A 24,713-nucleotide genomic window follows, 5' to 3' on the forward strand; every position below is an offset into this window, starting at 1 on the left:
GTTTCAATAAGCATTATGTCTGAATTGGTATTACCCTGGCCCTGCCCAGCCTGACAGCATGATAAATTGTGTGACCGGGCTAAGAGAAAAAAAAAGCTTTGTGCTTGGGCAACAAAACACAGAGCAATGAATTGATTAAAATATTGGATTTCATGCTGTTTAATCATGCAGAGGTCCAGATGCCTTATTACCATCTATCTTACTGGGCAATTTATGTCCAGATGACGCTCCAAGGAAAGAAATGTAACTTAATTGATCTTGATTCAATCCTAATGACTTAAAGTCCCCCTCCATGCAAAAATGTGTTTTTCTTATGTTCTGTCCTCAAAAATGTCATTCCTTGAATATACTGAATTGTACCCGTTTGTCCCCAAAAACACACTAACATTGCAGCAGGTGTCAGCCACTGCAGATTACATGCTGACAAGCTAATAACACAACATAGAGATAGTAACTACACTTGCCATACCAAACTCAATCTTGTATTGCAGAATCTGCCCGATGTTTCCTTGAAACTGAGAACATACACCAGGTGTTGAAACTATCTCAGTCTGCAGAGTGAGAGCCACAATCAACTTGCACTGCTCTTTCGTGGTGGGCTGGGCAAGGCGAGATCTATAATTTTTCAATGATGGAGAAAATGTAGATGTGTGCTTCCAGCACTCGTGATGCACTTTTTTGACCTTAAATGTAGAACTATGTTAAACAAAATATTAATCAAAGCTTAAATGTGTCTGGAGCAGGACTTTATGTTGGAGGGATTGGGAATGACCCAGACAGGAGTGCAGCATTATAAAATACAGTAAAAAGAAGATCCTCTAATATTATCTAATGCAGTAAGTAACATTAACTTTGTGGGTCATTCAACTTACATAAGTGATTACAGAAAATAAAAGGGATTATGGAGAGCAAGTGGCAAGAGTAGCATTTTCCAGTGCTGAAAGCAGATAAAGTCATAGCATTACTAAAAAATGTACCATATGAAATCTGAAATCTACAAACGTCTGCACTTAACCTTCAAGTCACCACAGCTAATGGATCAGGTCAAAAGAGCTACGGATGATGCTTCAGACCAAATCCAATCTAATGGCTTTCATTTAGATCATCCAGACAGGACACTAAAAATGCAGGAGAATTGTGCAGAGAAGCAAGAAGTACAATTTATTCCTTTTTAGCAAGCACTCACCTACTATTCATAAACCATGAGCTCCCTGTCCAATCAAAACCAATGCAAATCTGTCAGAAGCATACAGCATGTGGAGCAGGTCAGTGGCAGAGCATAAGGCATGTGTCTGGCTGGCTTCATTGCTCTGGCTTTTTTCTTCCAATGTGATTTACCCAAGTCTTCTGACTCAGCACAATCCCACCGCTGACAGGAATAAAAGAGGATCATTTCTTCCCCTCCGTCTATGTTACAGAGCTGCTGTACATCCAGAGCAGGAAACTAGAGTTTGTGCTGTTTCACAACACCACTCTGACCACAACGGAAAAAAAATAGTATTAGCTTTTCCAGGTAATGGTTGGTGTTTGTTTCAGTTAGGTAGAGTTCTCACAATATATATATATGTGTGTGTGTAGTTGTGTGATTTGGGGTACCAGATGGGCAGGGATTGCGTTATCATTAGAAAGTCTGCAACTGAGAGCTTATTGGACGTCAACTGCATTTTAGATTAGTGACGGACTGATTAGATTTTCTCTCAGACTAATACTAAAGTTAAATCTTTTTTCAAAGTGGGATTGGCTGCATTTTTTATTCATATTCTCTGTCTCATGACGAACTTTAATTGAGACAACATTTCTGTTCATTTCATACTATTTCCCCATCTAGTTTGGTGTGGATTCATGTACATAACACAAAGTAGACTGAAAGCACTCATACAAGGAACATACACTCAATTCTATACTGTATCTGCATACAATCTCATCGGAAGCATAGATGTGCCAATATCGCTGGCCTATTACAAAATATAAATTTTAATTAATGCCATACCCACCTCCCCTGTATGCCTATACATACACAGCATGGCTGAATGAATAAACAAATAAAGATTTTCTTTTTTCAAGCACATTGTGTACGTAAAAGTGCAGAGAAAGCATAAACAGTAAAATTCCAATATTGTACTTAATGCGCATGAGGAGTTTTCTATTGCCAACTTGGCTTTCTGTTCTGTATATAATAATGCCTGCAATTTTAGATGATAGGCAGTGAAATTAAAAATCACCCACCATTCACCAATTATTTATTCTGAGTATTTATCGGAAATTAAGATCAGTTCATGAGTGATCATGCATCTAACGGAGCAGATTCGTAAATCACTAAATTCTACTCACGTTTTACTTCTGCAAAAATGGTTTGGAGTAGATCTGCTGATAACATAGGCTAGATTAAAGTATTTAACAGTGATTTTGGGCATGTGAGCCTCATTTGTGTTAAGTCTTTTAGCTGTCAGAAATCTGTCATGCCCTGGTTTCTGCTCCCCATCATCACATTTGATGTGGTTTTCCATGTTAGCATGAAAGGCAGAACGGAAATACATATTCAATGACACTGTTAATGGCTGTTATGCAGCAATTCATGCACCCAAACAGACTCTCTACAGAGATTTGGGGGATGTACAGTTTCTTTTTCATTTCATCAGCCTTTTTATAGTAAAATGATTGTTCTTTCCCTCTGACATACAGCTGTTGACCATGTTTCACTGGTTTAATCCCCACAAACACCCTATTATGTCTCTTTAGCTCTGATCTGGTTCATATGATGTTTATGTGTCTGAGTTAGTAGGGATGTACGATTTGTGAAGTCTGTTCTGCTCAATATGCAGTGAACTGTCACCTCATGCACTATAGGTTAAGAACAGGTCAGTCAATCAGATCTTATTCACGTGCCACACATGAATAAATTAACTTGTACAATGTTAATAGGGCTTTACTGCTGCTGCATAGGGTTGATTGATAATAGGACAGACACGACTGCAGTCTCTCAAAGGCTTGAGTTTAAGCCAAAGTAAATTGCCCCTGATTGCCCAGATCTGATCCTTTCTTTGTCTAAGCCTTTTATTGCTGCTCAATGAGTCAGTGGAAGAGAATAGAAACAGAACAAGCTGGCCAACCTGTGACTTAGGAGAGGAGCTCCAATTGGGCCCAGCCTGCCCAAAAGAGCTTTTGTGTGTGTTAATATGAGTAGTGCTGAGAGGTTTGGGTGAATGAAGCTACCTTGAAAGGCGTTCAGCTCTAATGGTGAATGCTTTTTTTTGTATGTCAGATGGGGAATGAGGATGTGATAGGGAGAGCAGCACAATTGGATTACTTTGATTATTTGATAGAAGAGAGAAAATAAAAACAACATGCATCAAAGCCCCTTTTTAAACCTAAAGAAATCTGTAATTTTAATCAAGGACAAGAGTCTGTATTATTTGGTCTCCTGTCAATGATGTCATAGCCTCTTTGCACATACACCACAAACTGACGTTTTATCCAGTTTTAAGCCAACTTTTTTTACAATAAACTTTTTAGAAAAAACTGTTTCTCAGCTGAGGGAATGCATTATAAATACAATAGCTCTGAGCCGTAACGTTACATGAATGCTGCGCACTTACAGTCATGCTTTGTATATGTATTGCGCTGCCATGGGACCCATGGCTTCAGACAAAGAAACAACTTGCTTCGTGGTACAAACCTCCCGAAAGCTGTCTTCAGATTTAGATTCAAATGTTGATAAATCCTTATTAGTTCAAGTCACATCACAGTTTTCCACTTAAGCCCCATACCCAAAGCAAGGCAAAACACAGGGGAAAACACAACAGCTAATTCTCTAATGTGAAATAACCCAAATTCAGTTCAGACTTTGGCAGACAATGTAATGTTTCATGGAACCCCATTACTCAAGCTGGATGAGGATGTGGGTTCCCAGGGCCTTTAATGGGCACACACATTTGGAAAATTGAAGCCAAAGTTGTATAACCTTGGGTTTCCATTTAATTTATTTATTCAATCAGCTCATTTGGTTGCAAATTATCCATCAATTACCATAATCTACAGATAACACCTTTTGCACATGCAGGAAAGATTCTCACAGCATTTTCTCAAAGCAGAGCAGAGAGAGAGAATCTGAATTCTGAGGTGAGAGCATGTCATGCTGCTGTTGATGGTACAAGCACAATGACATAAAATTATGCATAGAAAGTCATTATATAAAGGTCATAGAGGCTCGCATCATATGGGGTTAGCGTATCAAGCAGCTTCTGAGCTGGAAAAACACTCACCACAAGTGACATTTCCAACACTGTTCAAATACTTAAGGCCTACAAATGCACCATACATGGATGAACAATGCACATATAGGGCACAATATAATCACAGCATATATAATGATCAAGCCACATTACTATTTGCCTTTATAGGCTACACTGGGCATATAGGACAAATACCTCAGAGATGAGGCTTTATATGACTAAAATGCTATCTGTACATGTGAGATCCAATACAGCAATGGCTCAGCAATATGAGGATATACATCCTCAAAACCATATTGTAAATATTTTTCTATATCATTTCTATAGTGATGTCAAAAGATCAGCTTTTATTTCTTCAATTACAAGAAAACATACTACGTCAGGATATATATCATTATCAAGATATGAAATAAACTAGTAATGCACAAAAAGGAATGAAAACAAGCAATGAATAGTTAATGAACGGCTGCCCTTGGTTGCTCAAACATGTGAAAGTAATGCCTAAAGTAAGAAAAATGTCAACATGACACTACTTTGAAACACTTTCATACCTTTACAGACACGGGAGAGGAGATACAACAACAGAGACACAAATATTGTGATAGCCACTACCCCTTTCCTTACAACACCCTACAAACTAACAGACATATGTACAGTAACCACACACACACACACACACACACAATGCTTCAATAGGTTCATCCTTCCAATGTGCAGCACTGCAATGTTGAGTTAGGATGTTTCATTCTGAGAGGCAGATAATGAGCTATTCCCTCTGCAGAGGACAAAATCACGGAGCCAGCAGAGTTGCCAGAGAATGAACACACGCACACATACATACAACACAACGCCACACACACACACACACACACACCACACACACACACACACACACACACAGACTTTAAAATCACCCAAGACAAGCCAGCAAACTTCTTAACCCTTTGCTCTGGTTCCTCCACACAAACCAAACAGTGAGCCCACTCTGCCACCCACCTCTGTTCCAGAGCAGACAGCCCTGAGGTGCACGCAGACGCACCCCAACACGCCTATAGCTACAGTCCTGTTGGCGCTGAGTTGGTTGGCAGCAGTGGAGCCAGCTGTATATCTCTCTGCTACAGTATGCCTCAGGATAAACTGCTAGTCTGCTACTGCTGGTTAGCAACCACTGTCATGGCATCCTGCCCCCTTCTATCACAGGCACTCAGTGGCACAGGAGCCCCCTCCATCAGAAACACACACACTACTGCACACTCATAAAAACATTTAGCTGTCAAATCATAGGGCTCCCCAGCTGTGACCTCACATCACATTGGAGGGGGAGGAAAGAGCATGCGAGGGATGAGAGAGAGAGAGAGAGAGAGAGAGAGAGAAGGAGAGAGGGAAGGAGAGGAGATGAGAGGGGGTTGGGGTTGCATATGGAGAGGCCGACTGATAACAGGATATGGCCAGAAAGCATGGCAGCCACAGCAGGGAGGGAAGATTTCCAGCAAGGAAGGAGAAGTAAGGGGACTACAGAATGCACCATGGGAGAGACGTGCTGTGAGGAGGAGGAGAAGAAAAGGAAGAAGAAGAAGTGATCTGAAATTTTTGCAGAAGTGACAACAAATTGTGCAAACGGTGGGAACAAGACAATTTATTAATAATTTTTTGCAGGTCCATTCCCTCAGCTGGAACTAAACATCACAACCACACTGGAGGAACAGCAGGAACCTACCACAGTGATGTAGCTGAGCAACAACAAAAAACAAACAGCTGCAAGGCTTGCTGCCCTGCTGCAGCTTCATCCCCTCTTCCTCTTCCACTCACTCTTGTGGATCAACCCTTCCACCCATCTTCACTCCCCCTTCTTCTCACCAGCTCCTTCCTGTATTTTCACCATCTCTTCTGGCCCTGTCTCCCATTCTTTCTCCTCTTATTTTCCATCCTCACACTCTTCCACTCATCCATAATGGATAGTTTGAAGATATCCGCTTCCTGTAGTGGGCCCTGTGCCCCTGGAGCCAGCCAGGCTGTATTGATTCCTGCACCAGAGGAGTCATCAAGGCAAAAATAATAAGGTTTAGGGTCACACTGAATTTTCTGCATCCTTCCCTCCCCCCCTTGTTCATCTTCTCCTCTTCTCTACTGTCTGTTCTGCCCAACATAACATGCATACAAATCCAATTAACAAATACATTTATTGGTTAAGAATTGGGAATTATCCAATCTGAAGGTGCATCTGACAGTAGGAGAAAGAGTGTGTAGGGAATGTATTTTTGCATGTGTAAATGTTTTCATGCATATCCAGAAGTTCTGCATTACACAAGAATAAACACAGCAAAACATCATGTTTCTGCTGGAAAAATTCATCATACTTCATAAAACTAAAATTAATAAATAATATCTCCTCTTGGCAGTGTGTGTGTGTCACAGTCTGACGCATGTCCTGTCACTGGCTGCTACATTAAGGCTCATTAGAAGAGATATATGCCCTATGTTGTGGCTGCCCTGCCCCTCATTTGACCCAGGACTACATATATAGGTCAACATTGACATTCAAGTGACTGACATGTCTCACAACACAATGCTGCTCTTTTTAGGATTTCACAACAATTACTTATGCCCTGCAGCATTAGCATTCAACAATATCCAGTACAATAAGAATAAACCAGAAATCTGTTGTTCACTTCATGCAGGACCTTTTATGGAGTTAGGAGCCTTTAGAGGAAGGGTCAGTGAGTTGGTCTCAGAGCTTCAAGAGGAGTTGTATCTTGAGGAACATGGGAGAGCGACATTAAATAGGGCAATTTTCATGCTTGCTGAACAAAACGCATACAATGTAAAGTGGGCGGCTAGATGCAAAGAGACAAGAGGAAATATGTCAAGAAAACAACTTTTCAATCCGTATGATGAATCTGGAATGTGATATAAAGGCAATAACAGATTGAAGTTAGTCGAAGGAAATAACATACATCAATAATCATAATTCGATCAATCATAATTTTTTTAACTTTCTGAACTTTAATTGTATTTTAATGATCATACTTGTGGATTTTTACTAAGGTAAAGTTTTGAAGACATCACTTCTTGTAACAGAGTATTTTAACAGTGTTATTGCTCCTTTTTCTTTTTTAATATCAATATGTGTAATGAATTTACATGTTAGGGCTTTTGGAGACATATTTTTAATCATTGATTCATGTTTCGAGCATTTTCTATCTATTAAATGTGAGAACAAAAGTCCAAAATGCATATCACAATTCCAATCATCTCAAGGTAATTTATCCCAAATTGCCTGTTTTGTGCCAATGAACTTTTAAATCACAAAGATATTAAATGTAATGTCATAAAACAGAAGGCTATGAAACAGAAAATATGCACATTTGAAAATCTGACACCAGCACGTTTTTGCTTAAAAAATGACCTAAACTGTTATCAAAATAGCTACAGCTTCATTTTCTGGTGATTAGCTTGACATGGGATTATGATGCACAAACACGTTTTTTATTTACTGTTCATTTTACTGAGCTGGAACACTAAAGTAAGCTCAGGAAATGATGAGTAAGGGTTAAGATTGAGACAAACTAGGCCGGTGTGAAGCAGATCACTGGAGCCAGTACTTGTGACAGCAACAGTGACATTTTTGCAGCATTATCCTGTGTCGTTACATCTATGTTCACAGCTTTATGCAGTATTCATGAGAAAGGGCAGCCCATACAGTAGCATCCTTAATGATACTCCTGACTTTTCTTCACATACACACACGCCCACACACAACAGAGAGACAGAGACCCCGAGGAGCCAGCCAATGGTGGTGAAATGAGTGTTCCCATCGCCTTCTGGCAATCTAAGCCCTAAGATATGAGCTTTTTTCTCTGGAGTGGAAAAATAGGTCTGACACTTAATTAGCAAACAAGGTCACAGCACAGAGCCCAGGTCCCACATTTGTGTCTCCCACTGTCCTGGAGATTTGACACTCTCTTCCTTTCACTCCCTCCCTCTCTCTGTACAGCACTCAAATACAACCATGCTCAATATAAACAAACATGATCTCTTTCAGTCCAACAATAGAAGTGAACACCAAGTTGTCTGTTAATTATCGCTGTACATCTAAGCATTTAGCCTAATCATAGAAAACAGTGTCCATTGCCAGCTAACGGCAGACTCCATCCTTTTCCTCTTTCAAGGCAACATCCAACCTCTGGGCTGTTCTGTCTTCATTATCCACGTCTGCTCAGAAGACTGTTTGAACAAACAGCAGGTGAGAAGATTCCAGTGGAGGAGTCTTAAAGTGGGGACTATTAGCAGACACAGAGGTGAATTGGCTGTAATCTTTACTTTCTTCCGCAGTGGTTTGACACACAGTCAAACAAAACAATCCTCTTCTCCACACAATTTCTGTGTTTTTTTTCTTTTCTTCAGTTTTGTCAGAGAAATTCAGCAACTCGAGATTGAGTGGATGTGTGGGTGGGTGTGTGCACTGTATGTCAGCAGAAGAGTCCAGTGTTTCCTCGCCTCAACACTTCAGTGGACCTTTTTAACACTACCACTGATTGTAAAATGGCAGGAAAAAAATGCACCTTCCAAGCACATGAGAGTATAATGACCACTGAGACACAATGTAAGTCAGTAAGGCCAAACAAGATGCTTTTTACTGCAAGAGTTACAGCGATGTCTTTGTGAGTGTGGGCAAGACACCAGCCAATCATTTGCATGTATAAATCAATTCCCTCATGTGTTAGGATACACAGAGCAATGTCTGAGAAAAGGAATCCATCAGGAGATAAATCAATGTTTGTCAGAAAAGCTCAGGTAAATCCGAGTCAGAGTAGCTGAATAAATCACACTGTATTGATTTGTTAATGCTATGCTGATACCTCAGTATTATGGCATCTCATAATTAGGACCATTACAGAAGAAGCCTCTTTTCCAGTGCTGCAGTTTTTGTACTTATGTTTCTCACTGTTTCTCACAAAGACATGATTGTGCCACTTAACGGATAGGTCTGGTGTTATTCTGTATTTTCTTATTGTAAACAAAGTGCAAGAAAAGACCAAAACCAACAATCTTTACTTTATGACTGTTTTTTCGTTTAGTTTCGTATCTGTTTATTTCGGTCAATACATGTCATCAAAACAAACCAGAAAAAAAACATTGCTCAAAGTAAACAACATGTAAACAGAGAGAGAAAATTGATAATAGACATTTGGACCGAAAAGGCGTAGGCTGAAGCATAGCTTATTACGCCTACCCTGTTACAACTCAAGTAAATTTAAAAATTAGAAATGTACAATCTGTTATTTATCAACAAAAGAAATAAGCAGTCACAAAAGAGAGAAAAGAAAGAAGCTTATTACTCATTACTCTAACTTATATAAATGAATCATCCTATTTTTAAGTAATTTTTTTAATAAGTTAATGGTAATGCAAGTTTTCAAGTCTTTCTCCAATTTGTTCCATAAATTAACTACTTTATGATTGTTTTCAGCCCCAAGCTCATTCATTCCAACTAAAACTGGACAAAAGTATATACTTTAATCTCAGCTGTGGATCCGGTGCCCTAGTCAGTTTTTTTTGTCATGGACTCAATCTAGTTGTGGCATTTTTCTTATTATTTACACTGTTATTATATATTTTAACATATACATATTTTCTTCTTTTACATATATTTTGTTGTACTGTTGTTAAAAACATGCTATAGAAGTATTTATTTTTGTCCATATACATTCCTATACTTACATGGGAGCAAAAGTAACCCAATTTCCTCCGATAGAAGAATTCAGTATTTATGATGTTAATGGTAATGAAGGAACATGTCATCCAGTCCAACACTGTGGTTCATTCATGGATTTTTCTTTTTTCATTTTAACAATGGAGGTCTATAGAACAAATGAATAAACATGATGAGTCCACTTGGAGGATCAACATACTGTTGGTTTTCGTATAGTCATTGGATTTTGGCAATAAGACAAATGTAGAACACCACCAGAATTTCCCTTTAACATCTTAGGCTACTGTCATAATGGGTTTTGCAAGTTCCCCCCATTCTCATGCCACTGTGATTTCTTTCTCCCTTTTCCCACTTTACTGAACTGAAACCCCCCTGGAGATTATCTTATTTTCCTATTGTACTTCACTTCACTATGATGACAAGCTCTCTGTTTGTGCTCGAGTCTGCACAGACCCTTATGAAAGATGTGCTTTTGTGCCACAGAGCAATCTAGCAGAGTTTTTATTGTTTGTTCTGAGTAATTACACTTAAGTCTCAAATTGCTACCATACAGCAAGTCCCCATATTTTGACAGCACAGATTATAAACGTATAGAACATTCTTATGTACTATGTTTAATCCCCAGGCAGCAAAGTGTTGCTGTATGTTTGTACGAGAACAATGCGTCCAGACAGCCAGATCTGTTTGTTTTTTCATTTTTCCTCAGCAGAATCTTTCCCTGTAGAGAAACCTGTGGCTGCAGCTTCACTCACATTCTTATGACAATCCATACAGCTACATAGAGACTGTAGAAGAATGGATGAAAACAGAGGCAGACAGAGGCTGCAAGATTGATGCATGCACTGGACGTGCTGAAGCTTTGGGAGTGATAATTTAATTTGGTGAAGCCAATGTAACTGTTAACTCCCAATACCACTGTAGCTTCTGATGCAACAGCAGCCCTTTTGCCAAGGGCAGCATTGCCCAATTTGCAGCTTTAAGAACTTGACAGGGAGCTCTGCAGATATTCGTTTACTTGTGATATTTCTTATTTCCACATTTCTCTCTGAGGCAGATGTGGATGGACGACAGATCATTCCAGGAAATGAGGAGAAAGACAAATCCCCTGCTGTACACTCTCTAAACAGCCTGTCTAGAATATGTATGGGCCAAGAGAAGAGGTTTGGGAGAATACATTAACAATCTTTTAAAGATATCTGGAGCACCAGACACATGCTGAGTTGTTTACTTTGGTAACTTATCACTTTCATTCATTTCATTTCAATTCAGTTCATTTAACCAACCCGCATTCAATGAATCCCAAATTAAATATCATAAATCCAAGTAGAGAATGTAAACACCCAAAGATGTGACAGATACTAAGTAATGACAAAGAGAGTGAGAAACTATAATTAACACAAAACAAGGCTTCTCATTGCATTCATAAGATTTAAAGATTTCCTGAAGCAAGCTTAGAGATTTCTCTCTCCGATACTTCTGCAGAGGCACTTTCGAGCTGAACAGTTCAAACAAGAGGCTCAGGCACCTCCTCCAGAGTTGAAAGTACACAAGACAAAGCCTGCTCTGTGAAACCATTGACTGCCATACTGTATTAGGCTGTGCCAGTGCTTTTAAGCAGTGCCATGCATATTCATGCCTTCCCATCAGGAAGTCTTCCTCCACTTCTTGTGCCACTGCAAACTCCACAGTGTCTCTCAATGGGTGCATTTATGTGTAAAATTATATTCCCGTGTTATTTGGCACTTCTTCCTTGAAAAGCTGCATATACTACTTAAAACAGTCAGCATGAGCTCTTATTCAAATTGCCAGAAACCTGAGTATGACAGCTGGCCATGCAAATATTTGCTGCTAAACATGTGAACACGTTATCCAATTTACTGTTTCTCTGTTGGTTTCCTTTGTATTAATTAAAAGATTCTGTTAACGTGTGCATGCAGGGACATTTGTGATAAACACTTCATCTGGACCCGACCCTCCACCATCATACATGTCCGGTACACAGTGTCCATGTTAACAGACCCAGTCACCTGTGTTTACTGCTGAGCACATGGCCACAGTCAGACGGCCTGTTGGAAAGCAGTATGTGTGCCGACTGACAATGAGCAAAGCCTGGGCAAAGACCTGAGTCATCTGGTGCCTCTTGGCCAAGTCACACCATGTGATCATGGCTCATAAGGCAGAACAGGTGCCCACTTAAGCAACACACAAGAACAGAAGGAGATGTTATGAAAAAGAGTGCTAAGATTATGATGCCAGCCCACGATCAACTGACTGTGTAGATAATTTAGCGACTATGGTTAAGATAATGTGTGCTGTCCCTTAAAACAAAGACATTTTCAGACACAAAATTGGTACATCCTGACGTTCCTCGGCTGAGTCAGCGTAAGGAGATGCAGATGTGTGGGAGCTCTCTGGCATTCGGATCATGAGATTATCACTCTACATAAGGAAATCATCTCCTCACTGTTATGAAGCTGTTTGCGCACAGTCCAACTGCCGTTGAAGACACAGCCCAGATATCAACCCACGCAGCGACAGGGTTTACAGCATTTCCAATCAAGCTTGTGTTCACTCCAGCAGCAGGAACGCTAAACTAGGTTAAGAGACTTTTCATATATTATGCTTCTAACAGATGCTTTTGCTTGACTGCCCTAACAGTTCCATCGGGCCCTTTTACCTATGTTGTGCTGGGTTTTATTCATGGCAGTGCTTATGTAAAACTACAGAACTCAGCACTGGTTTTCAAAATAATGTTTTTTTAACAGTATTTACTCTGCTTTAAAAGGGACAATTCCCCCCAAAATCAAAATGTTCATAATAAACAAATTTGTCGCCGGGTTTTGGATATATTGACTGTAGAATTGTCTGCTTTCTGTCAAATATAATGGAACTAATAGGCACTTTTACTTGTGGTGCTGAAAGTGCAACAAAAAACACATAATAATCATAATAGTCATAGAGCAATATATCTTTCCAGGGATTCTGACCTGATTACTCAGGATAATCCACCTGAGCGGTTTCATGTAGAAACTATTTTTCTTTCTAACAATAAGGTCTTTGGATTGTCTTGATAACCGGGTCATGATTTCTGGAAAGAGACATTGTTGTTTTGGTTTTTTTATATTAAATGTTTTTGGCACCATAAGCTACTGTAGATGCCACAAGTGAAGTGTCATCTAGTTTAATCCATACGCTGTATATAAATAAATCATATTGAAGAGAAGGCAAACATCTCTAGGGTCAATATCTCCAACACTTAGAAACTAAATGAATCACACTATTATATATTGGGGGTGAACTGTCCCCTCAAGGCCATGAAAAAGTAATATTCTATTCAGCAGATCTCATATTTCAACAAATATTGGAATAAATATAACATTGCTCAAATAATAATTGCAAAGCTTTCAGGGTTTTTTTTCAGATTTCAGATGAAGATCAGCTTCGTTCTTCATGTCTGCCCAAAAATATGAAGCTGGAGCCAGGAGACTTTTAGATTATTTTACCGTAAAGACAGGTTGCAACATAAAAAAGATAGCCTGGTTTAGTCTAAAAATAATCTGGCATCGCTGCTTGTTGCCTGGTGACCTCATGGTGACGCCTATGAGAAATTACTGTGCCTAGCCAAGAAATGGTCCATAAAACAACATAATGTCATGTTTGGAATTTGGTATTTTCATAGGGGGCTGATAGATATAAACAATAACAATTGGTGCCCATGTCTGAGCATGTCTCGGTAAGGCACATAACACTGCATTTACAAGACCACAAAACAGTCACAAGTTCCTGCTTACTTTTACCGTTTTCAATGATAATATTCTCAGTTTTGTGTGTTGTTTGAAAAGCCTTCTTTAGAAAATGTGATTCATAACTTATTCAGCTTGATGTCTGATGTATACAGATAGTGGCCGGTATCAATTTCTTGCAATCTTTTCATTTCATTGTACTGGAGTCAAATTATAATCTGGTTGGTCATGGGTCAATGTGAATAGCATTAAGTACACCAGCAGTCTCTCTAAACAGAGTAGTTTCCACCCCCCTCTAGTCATAAAGAAGAGCAGTGTGTTGCTTTGTCTTGTTGTCCTCTGTTGCAGGGGAATTAAGAAAAGTACAACCCCTCCTCTTTCTATCCATTGTGCACGTGTGTGTGTGTTTGTGAGTTTATGTAGGGGTCTGTATGTGTGCCTGCCTGACTGTGACGCTGTGCCCTTCGCTCTGTCTGTCCTCCACACACTATGGCCCTGTGTGTGCAGCATGAGTGGAGCTGTGTGTTGCAGATAAGAGTCAGAGTACTGCAAAGGCGGGGGTGTGTGTGTGTGTGTGTGTGTGTGTGTGTGTGTGTGTGTGTGTGTGAAAAGAGCCCAGAAAAAAACGGATACAGTGCTCTTTCTCCCAGTCAGATTCACCTCTGGATGCCCTTTCCTCCACTCACTGTCATTACACCTTTCTCATGAATAATCCAACCAGTGTCACTGGCCACTATACTACTGACACATTTCACCAGGAGGCCCACACATACAGTATGGAGGCTGTCCACCGCCATGCCCAACTCAACTCTGAACAAATGCCACATTAATATGCATGCATGGCTTATTTTTCTCCCTGGGATGAGAGGGAGGGATATTATCAGTCGGGCTTGGAGTTGATGTTGTGATTTCTGGCACCTCCCTCAGTCTAGACAGCCAGTAGTGAGAATAATAAGTGTGGTATCTTTACTCACATCTTCATTATCTGCCTGTTTACTGTTCATTTAAATTCCACTACAGTGAGACTGAAATGCACAATGGTAGAAGAAAAAGATGTGTAATTAGGAAGCTGGCTTCTTCTACACTCTTATGATCCTTTTCGCCCTCAACTCCTCTCTCTTGGCATCAGGATGACTTGCTCAAGCAGCAGTCTGACTCATGATAATTAAAACACAAAGATGGATTGCATGTGTTATTTTTCATGGGGTAATATTAGCCACTTCTTCTCTTAGGCGATTTTCTGTTGCTAAGTAAAATTGTGAGGATAATTTCAGCAGCATGAATTAGCAGATTGCAACAAAAGCTCCTGCAGCTACAAACCAAGCCAAGGAAAAGAATCTGCAGCATAATTAGTGCACACATCTCATGCATAAGTCAGCCAGATTCCCTGAGAATGCTGTGTTCAGATCTGAATAATGATATGCCAGTCAAAAAAGAACAACTTTTGTTCGGGGACGTTTTAGGACGTTTGTCGGAAGCTATTAGTGCTGCTGTATTGTCCCACTAGCACTTACAGAAAACATGACGCAGGTGGTTACATCACTTTGTGAGTTTGTGAGCCAGATGTGACAGTGTTGCCCTGACGTGGCAGTTGGCAGGGCGAGGCTTTATACAAAGAGTACACTGCTTGGACTGAAGAGGTCTACATAAGCATTCTTTGACCTCTTTTATCCACACTCATTAGCTATGCAACAAGAGGGTTGATTTGAGACCCTTTGAGAGGGTCCAGAGAGAACAGGTTTGTTAGTGTGAAACGGAAAACCAACCTGTTTGTCGTGCTCGCCTACAGCGAATGCTAATGTTGCCCACATCAATGGGCTCTTCATGCAGAGATGCAGCCTTGGGCCCAGGAGCTCGGAGGCTGACCAGCGAAACACAAATGCGCCGGCAGCACAGCAAGAGAGCCAGGAGAGGACAGCGGCAGCCCACGGCCCAGAGCCTGCACCAGCCACAGCTTTTATTTCTGGTTACACTGATCTAAGGAATGAAGGGAGAGCTCCAAATGTTTTGTTCTTCCCTGTTTCTCATTATACACCCGGCCCCCTTTGCTTCTCTCCCTACCCCTTTTCTCTCTCTTTGCCTTTTAGCCAAAGAGCTGAACTGAAAACAACAGGCATTTTAAATAAGTGTTGAATCAATACAGACAGGCTGCATCCAGGCTCCGGTCATTATAAGCAGCATTAATATACAATCAGCTTGCAGAACACAACCTTATAACTTTCAATCGATCTATCTCAGTGTCCCGGAAATGACAGCATCCAAACAATGATTTTAAAATACAGTGTTTATAGCATTATTTGAAATATATCACCAAATGGGCACATGATGCAATATTTATAGATGAAACTATGTAGTTAAGAAAATGGAAATCGAAGGCAATGTGATAACATGAGCATAAAATGACTATGGGTGGTCTCAGCAGAAGCACTGCAGGTAAACAAACAGGGAAACTGAATAATGGGCAAAGCAATAGCACTTGCTGAGGCCCCTAGTGCTATGCTTCCCATCTCTGCCAAGGGTAATGGGATTTCTTGGGTTTAAATGCACTTCACTCACTCTGTGGAGCCAGTAGGAAGCTAAACTATTGATCCACAAACAATTTAGCTGTCCAGCTGTCCAGAGAGAGGGAAAACAGGACGCCCCTAAATGTATAATGAGGCTTCCCAGGAGCTCAGCTTCCTCAGTATTCGCTCCACGTGCCAGGAGGCCTTCGCCTTTGGGCTCTCTCCACGATTACCCCTCTATCCATACACTTCTCACACATACAGCCCCTCCTGCTGAAGGCTAAAGGCCAGCCAGCTAAGCAACTAGTATGCTTCTCACCAAGGTCGTTTCAGATTAGTGTTGGATTCCCCTCTGACCTCTGCAGTCTTTCATTATTTTCGACGCACAACTGATGGAGAGTTCATGACTCCAGTTTAGCATGCTATAGCTATGGTAACACAGCCGAGCTGTTGACAATATACAGCATGCATCATCACTATGAGGCAACACACGCTGGGATAGCATGAAAAACAACAGAGTGCACACGAAAGGTGATGGTAAGCAGAGGAGTGTGGTTATGCTCGCTTCAGAGCTAGCATGTAGATGAAGTTGTGTTCCTGTCTTCCACACATGCTCCCAGCGCCATAGCAACAGGCCTTGCTCAAAAGCCCCAAGAGTGGCTCGGCCCCAATGAGGAAGACACTTTCGCACCTAATTGGACAGTTCCCTGCACCATCGGGCTTGTTCTTTATCCCCAGCACTATAAGATAACAATGCGAACAGTTGAAACTACAGTAAGCTTTCCCAATCCCATGATAAACACAGATTAAATAGGATTAAATCCAAAACAATGCACCCTATTACTGAGAATATGAATGTTGAAGGATACAGAGGTAATCTAATCTTTAAAATGATGCTAAATACTCACTTTCATGTGAAGATGATGGAATAAATTATTGTCAGAGGGGATTCATTTTTCTCAGCATCAAAGGTGATTATTTTTGTTGCAACCTTTTAATCAAAAACGTCTCCTCTCCATACATGGCTAGCACTTAATTTTGCAGCTTGACTCAAAGGTCTTCATAAAGAATCTCTGTCTTTCGTTAAAAGCTGGTCTGATCTGGGTGAGGTTTTTTGTAACGCCATAAAAAGGAACAAAATATTCTCTCAACAGATGAGCAATATACTTGTACTACAGAAATGTCCCACATTGCAAACACTCTGGCTGAAATCCCAGGGAATAAATCAGACACACACCGCTGATTTTAAAATTGCATGAAATCGAAATTCATCTCTAACACGACCAAAATAGCTTGTAGTGTTGTCTGACTGCACAGCTTCTCCACAGCCCTGTAAACAATGTATCTGACTGCGCCTACGAAGGTGCAAAAACAGATGGCTCAAGACTCCCATGTGAGAAGTCAGTCCACTGTGTATAACACAGCATTTCTGCTCAGTGAAATGTTAACAAATACACAAGAGGTAATCAGACACTTAAAGGAGTAGTTTAATTAAGACCCATTCACATTAAGATGCTCAAAAGTGACTACTTAATTAGGGGAAACTGTCCTCTGAACTTGTTAACCTTGCCGTACTGTCACTTTTAGCTCTTGTCATCATTAAATACAAACCTCTTTAGTGAGAGTTAACAACAAGCAAAATGCAATTAGCTATTTGATGAGCAAATAACTCTTGATATTACTGCGGAAATTGAATGCATCACAGTGATGCCAGATAACATTCACTGTGCTAATAAGCAAACAAACAGTTTTCTGTGCTGACATTGAAATGAAGGAAGTCAAATATTATCTGAAAAAATTAAAAGGGCTGATCGTGCTGTTAACAGAAATTAGCAGTCGGAGGGCACACATCTGTAATCTCCCTCTAATTGAGTCCATAAATCCCAAAAGATTTTCTTTGATTGTAAAGTCTAAAAATATCCCAGAAAAAAACGAAGATGAATCAGACATCAAATCAAATCTTGTCATATGTAACCTAATTACAGATTTTGCTCTTAAATGTCGCAAAAAAATGTTTTAACAACTTAACTCAACATCATCAGATGCACACAGATGGCCTGTAGACCAATAAATTAATTATTCAGTAAATCAATATTTGTCCAGCTTGTTACTGACCTCTTTAAGAGATCAACCTTTGTTTTTGTTTTCCTAATTTTATTAAAATTGTTATTTTGTGAAGCCTTCAGTTTCCCAAAAGACCACTGGCCAAGCTTTGTCACTAAACATGAAACTTCAAGATAACACTCTGATGACATTGATCAATGTCATCCTAATTTCCCCCCATGAGTGACGGGAGGAGATACCAGGAGATTTCAGAACACTGCTTGCTTGTCCGGTCCACATTATCTAAATAGAAAATGGAGTAATCTGATTATGAATGAGACATCACTTTGGCAGATAGACAAACCGTAAGAGCCACGAGAGTCACAGCGGAAGCTCAGCATTTTATCAACAAACAAAATCACACTGATAAAGAAAGGGGGAACAGATTAAATGTTCTATGATAAAACACACTAACTTATATCTTTAGGCAAGTCTGGGGGGTTTTATTGTTTGTTTTTTTACGTTTTTACAACCAAGCCATTTCTTCAAAACCTTTTTTTTTACCTTCTCAGAAAATGCATAACATCTTGCTTGAGGGACTTTGATGCTATAAATAGACAAAAAGCCAGCAGTTGAAATCAAATGTATCTATTTTTATCTTCAGCAATGTGCTACATTTGTGTAAATCTTGCAGATTTAATTTTATCCTAATCTTAGATATGACAGATATGAATCATAGACTGCATATGAGCGAGATGAGTTGCATGTATTCATGCTCGCTGCACACAAACACTAAAACAATTTTAATGCAGTATGGCTGAATAATTATTCATTTAGGATCTGCCATTAAAAGTAACTTTTAATGTGCCTGGAGCACCTATTTAAGATTATTAAACTCAAGTCAGCAACAGTGGCCCGGCCCCAGAAATAGATCATCAGCCCAGGAAACAAAACCTTATTCATTCAAACATATTAAACACTGTAAGGCGCTTCAAAGATCCAGCTGGCTACTAATGTTGGCAGGTCAGATAAGGGAATCTTTGCAACCGTGATCCCACTTTTCCATGTGTTTGTGCCCAAGTCACTAATGAAAACCACATTTGTTGAAATTGCTCCGGTATTGAGAGAGAGTGCTGTAAAATGGAGGCATAAAACAACTGCAGGGTAATTGTGCAGCATTAGTGTGTGGTTACAACCGCTTAAAGTGCTTACTTTTGCCTTTGGCACACACAGATTGTTGTTGTTTCTGACAACATTGTGAAAAGATGGTGACGTTGGAGTCACCCTTACATGGTTTTGTGTGTACTGATGCCAGGTCAACACAGTGACTTCAGCTAGTACCATTACCTCTGCTCAGCATTTTTCTCTAGGAAAAAGTGCTCTGATATAGGATTTATTTTCCTCTTTTGACTGGCAATAATCATCTAAGTCAAAATAGGCACTGCAGTCAGACCTGATGGTCTGCCGGGGGAAGTGTATGGACTGACAAACCATAACTTCAGCCTGTCTGTATCCAACAAATGTCATCTGTGAAAACTGTGCAACATGTTGTGAGACATCTTTTGGCACAATGCATATTTTTTGTAATTGAAAATCTTTTCAATAAAACTAGCTTTCTGTACTTTCTGAACCCCTCTCTCAAACGCATTCCCCTTCCACTGTTATCTTCCAGCAACAAGTAATCTCTCAAGAGATTTCAGGACATCTCCATCTTCATCTTTTCATGTTCAGTCAACCTGCATTGACAGTGTGCAGTTGCCCCGTACGATTACATTCCGGCTTGTTTCATGGTTGCTGGCTGCAGCATCTCTCTCAATATGAACCAAATTCAAAAACTGTGCTCAATAAAAGGTCAACAAGTCAATATAATCCGTAAAAAGTGTCACAGTTCAGTTTACTATCACATCAAATAATTCATTCTGTAAATTGATTCAGGACACTTCAGCTCCAACCTAGATGGCTCTCTTTATACCTATTCGCTACACGAAGCAAACATGTATCACCATTTAAAAATACATATCATATATCTGAAAGCCCAAAACAACTAGCCTAACATTGCAAAAATGAAATGGATAATCAACAAGTGAGATACAAATGTGCACTGTGCCTATGAGTTTTCCCCACTTGGCTCAGTCCCTTACACATTCTGTCTATAGGGTCATGTGCATGCAGAGAGCAGGGAGCAGTCCACAGTGGGAGAATCAATGGTAGGTCTAGTGCAAACTGTATTCTGACGGCCGGGGATGGCAGATGGGGACTGAGGGCCTTTCTCCTCCTCAGGCATGAACAGAGGAGAGGTCTGTCTCCAGGCAAACATAGAAGACGTCATGTCTCTGCCCCTCTGCCGTACCATTAGTGGATCTCGCTATTGATCGCCGGTGCGTAAATTGCTGAGCAATCTAAAGGAATCATCAAGACGAGAGCATCACATGTTTTGTCAGCAGGACAGAGAGAAACACTTGTGCATGCAGTGAAGACAGTTGCTGCAATAAGGGCTTGTGTTTGTGTGTTTCTGCACTAGGGATAGGTACGATTACTCAAGTATTCGTTGTCGACGTCAATATTCCAATAACGCTTCACTACTCGCACACCTGCACAAGCATTGTTCGTGGTTATAGTAATAGTTCATAGTAGAAGTAATTGTTCACCTCAGTTTGGGGCGCCACAGCCCTTTACAGCTGGCAGCGATGACCATCACAACAAGTCAGATCAGTACTTCAAGAATCCCTGCATCCCACCCGACCAAAACCCTCTGCATAGAAATGATACCTACACAGGCCGCGACTGCTGTGATGCGTGACAAAATGTAAATGAAGGGCCTGTTCCGGTTGTTTAATAAATGCATTTGAAATTGCACTTGATTGGCAGACTTGTATCTAGGCTACACAAATGTGAACATATTAGACGACAATGTTCTCTTACAGCCATACAACCTACTATTTAGTAAATGGTAGGCTAGGTCCAGGTAGTCCATGTCCAATGTACTTTTTTTTTATGTGAAAAATATCATTTGCGAGTAATCGATAAATAGTAATAAAGTCATGAGAGTACTCGAATATTGAAATGACTGAAAATTCCCATCCCTATTCTGCACACAAATGTTCATGAGCATCATCTTGGCATATCCTCTCCTACTGCATTCAATTTAACAATGAAACAAGTCTACAGGACGTATTCCCTCCAGCGTGACTGACACTGCATTCAGTGTGACAGAACAAACAGTGCCTAACAAACTAGCCCTGTTGCTGGCAAATGCCAATGCTGCCAATCAGTTAAGAGTCTTTTCATAATCACACACAAAATCTGTCTTCCTCTCTTTAACTAATGCTTTGACTCCTTGCCCAAGAATTTGTCGCCCAGGGCTCAGAAGGACATCTGGAAACAAATCTAATCTCTTAAAAACGACTCTAAAATTACTTAATCTTACATGGCAAACATCCAAGGTTCTGCTTTGAGCACCAAAATAACACTGCTTGTATGAGTTTACTGAATTGGAAAATTGAAAAATCATTGTCTTGCTGAATATAAAAATAACTGTTTATTCATTGAACAGATTTGCAGTAAACAGTCATTCAGCAGATGAGTAAAAGCAATCTCTTTCACCTTCATTCTCATGTTCATAAGTTACATTCTGGCTGAGGTGAAGTGGAGACCGGGAGGTTGAAGACAGCTCTATTTTCCGCCTCAGGTGAGGTTAGTCTTTCTACATCAGTGCATTACAGATGTGTGTGACTGAATGTTTAAACCAAAGGAGAAGCAAGTGTACAGCTATGTTGAGTCATTTGACTGTGACACTAATGGAGGCTGAGGCTGTAGCCTTGAAATGCATCACAGAACAGCCACATCCTGCAGGGTACTGTGTTATGTAAAAAGTTCCTCATCATGGAGGCTCCTCAAGCCACTCCGGCCCAACAGCCAATATGCTGGCAGGGAATGTCGTAGAATTAATTTGAGGATGTATTAAATATCAGACATATAGCAGTTTAAATATGCATCAAACATGTTTTGATAAACACACAGAAATCTGACAGGACGTTGAACCTTAGTTACACAGAAACAATGACGCACCAACCTGCAAAGTAAAAAGAGAGAAACTGGGTGTTGTCTCTGTGTTGTTCTGACTTTTGGATTCGTCTGACACCTTCGGCATCTGAATCTGTTTATTGATACTTGCTAAATAAATCCCGCACAAGGCTGCTATTCGAATCGACCTGGTCGTCAGTTGTTTTTCTTTAAAGATTTTCTACAACAGGAACAGCTTATTGCAAAATTCAAAGTTCTACATTCAGATGTATTTCGTTGTGGTGCAAAGGGGGTAAAAAATGGAAGATGATACCTTGCATGTCGCAGTAGGTTAGCCTACTTCTGAGCAGAGTAAATTCATTCACCTAGCATGAAGGAGAGGGACAGTCCTCAGGGTGTACACAGGACAGCACAGGATGCATTAGCAGCAGTCAAGCTTACAAGATTCATAAAGTGCTCCACCTGACAGGCAGCCACGGAATCCCTCTGACATTTTGTGGCACATTTATGGCTCTGATTCAATCTGCACAAACACACTGTGAAGAAGCTCACACCAAGACTAAATGGCAAATAAAGTCAAAATGAAAATGTGGCTCAAACACATTTATGTGCACAGCAGCCAGGAACAGAAGGTCAGTCATCTGAAAACATACACGTTTTTATACTGGATGAGTAAATAATTTTAACAAGTAACAGCTGTGGGGACACAAGCACCACACCAACATTTTACTGGAATTTACTACCATTTAACCTGTTCATAAACCAACATTAATATGTTCATCCAAAACCAATAATAAATTAAAAAAAATATGCTAATCCTGCAAACTCGGCCCATCACAAAAGCAGAACAACTCTAGAACTGCGAGTAAACAAAGAGGTCCATTAGATGTCAAAATTCCCTTCTGGTTTGGCGATATTGATTGAATCATATATCAAATACTTTGCAAGCTCATTAGACCATAATGGAATGTTGCGGTGGCTTAAATCATTTTGTTGTCTATTGCACCCAGCTGTGCTAAAATTATTATTATTCAACAGCATTATGAACACTATAACTGTGCTTGCATCTAAATATCTATAACTATCTATAACTCTTTTCCTGGAAGTTTATAGTATACCCAGCCAAAAGCCATCGGAATATTGAGGTGAGCATACTCACTTATTCTCTGTAACGTACCAATCTATCTAGCAGTGCACCCACCTCACCCACCATCAGCTACCACTGCACCACTGGTCATAAAGGCAAACATCTTGAGTTGCAGATGGACTTCACCATGCTTAATTCACTGTGACTGGAATCACTGCAGTAGGAAACTGAGACCACAAGTTCTGAAAAACATTTTCCAATCAATGACTCACACATAGATAAATAATACCACTGTAGCTATTTTTTTAACTCAAAGAATCACAACTGGGATTTTTGTAATTCTCTATGAATCAGTGGACAGTTGCGTGATTTGGTACCATCTTCTTTTTACTGTCATCAAGGAGTTAGATAATGTGAAAAATGAACTCTTCATCATTTTTCTTCATGATGAAGACCATCTTGGAAATATCATTATGACTCCATGAGGTCTGGACCTGACTTTCGCAACATGTAGAATGAACAGTTTTTCTCCACTGAAGCCTTTAGTCTGGTGAGTCAGGACGCGCCCATGTAACCTTCTCCAGTATACCTGACATCCTGACAGAATAACCCTGCGATGGGCCATTTCTAAGCATTACGGCTCAGTCTGCCAGTAAAGATGACAGAGCCGAACATTATGCCTCAATCGATCGCGGCACTAACACCAGGACATGCGTTTTAGTTCCACCCCAGATGAAAGTGTTTACAGTCACCGGGTGCTTCCTAATCTTTTGGCTGGAAGGCAGGCGGCAGTTTCAATCATCGGTATGTGCGGCGCTATTAGGCTATGGCCTCTGGCGTTGTCTAATGAATGCTGAATGTAATAGTGCTTTAAAGCAGATGTGCTGTATGGTGAAATATATCCCTACATCTGCTCTGTGCATCGAGTATTTTTTGGGAGGGAAGTGCATGCCAGGATGTGCAGCAGATCATGTAACAGCGTCATCCCCACCACGCCACGATATGTCAGAAATTGCACACACAGTATCTCTCTGCATGTCAATACGGCACAAAAAAGCAAAATCGAGTTTCTTCGTACCATATTGTCCAATTCTGCATTGCGGAGGGCTGCATAAGATCCATCCCATTCGCGCATCCCACTCAGTTTATTGTAAACAACACTGATTTCCCCAGCTGTCAAAATGCAGCGCCCAGTTTCTCTGATGATAATGTTAAACAAATCAGTTTTCACTATATCTGCCTATATCTTGTCCGTGTCCTTACCTTACGTAGCGGGCAAATGCGTCCGTCCGTGTGTCCTTCACGATGCTCGCACCTCCTCAGCACCGCATCGCCGGGCGCTCGGGAGCGGGGAAATAAACTGACAGA

The 24,713-nt window shown here is 40.3% G+C and overlaps 1 protein-coding gene across 2 annotated transcripts in view; it reads right to left on the minus strand.

Annotated features, from left to right (window-relative positions):
- Nucleotides 1-24,713, minus strand: part of LOC131973174 (contactin-1a-like) — a 74,370-nt gene extending 49,657 nt beyond the window's left edge. Inside the window, exon 1 of one of the 2 annotated variants that reach the window (XM_059335053.1) lies at nt 24,609-24,713. The gene's annotated coding sequence lies outside the window, so the exon portion shown is untranslated. Of the gene's footprint in view, nt 1-5,228; nt 5,330-24,608 lie in introns of those variants that run through there. The other variant, XM_059335055.1, reaches the window with a different exon arrangement.

This window comes from Centropristis striata, chromosome 6, assembly GCF_030273125.1.
Source record: "Centropristis striata isolate RG_2023a ecotype Rhode Island chromosome 6, C.striata_1.0, whole genome shotgun sequence".
Classification (NCBI taxonomy): domain Eukaryota; kingdom Metazoa; phylum Chordata; class Actinopteri; order Perciformes; family Serranidae; genus Centropristis; species Centropristis striata.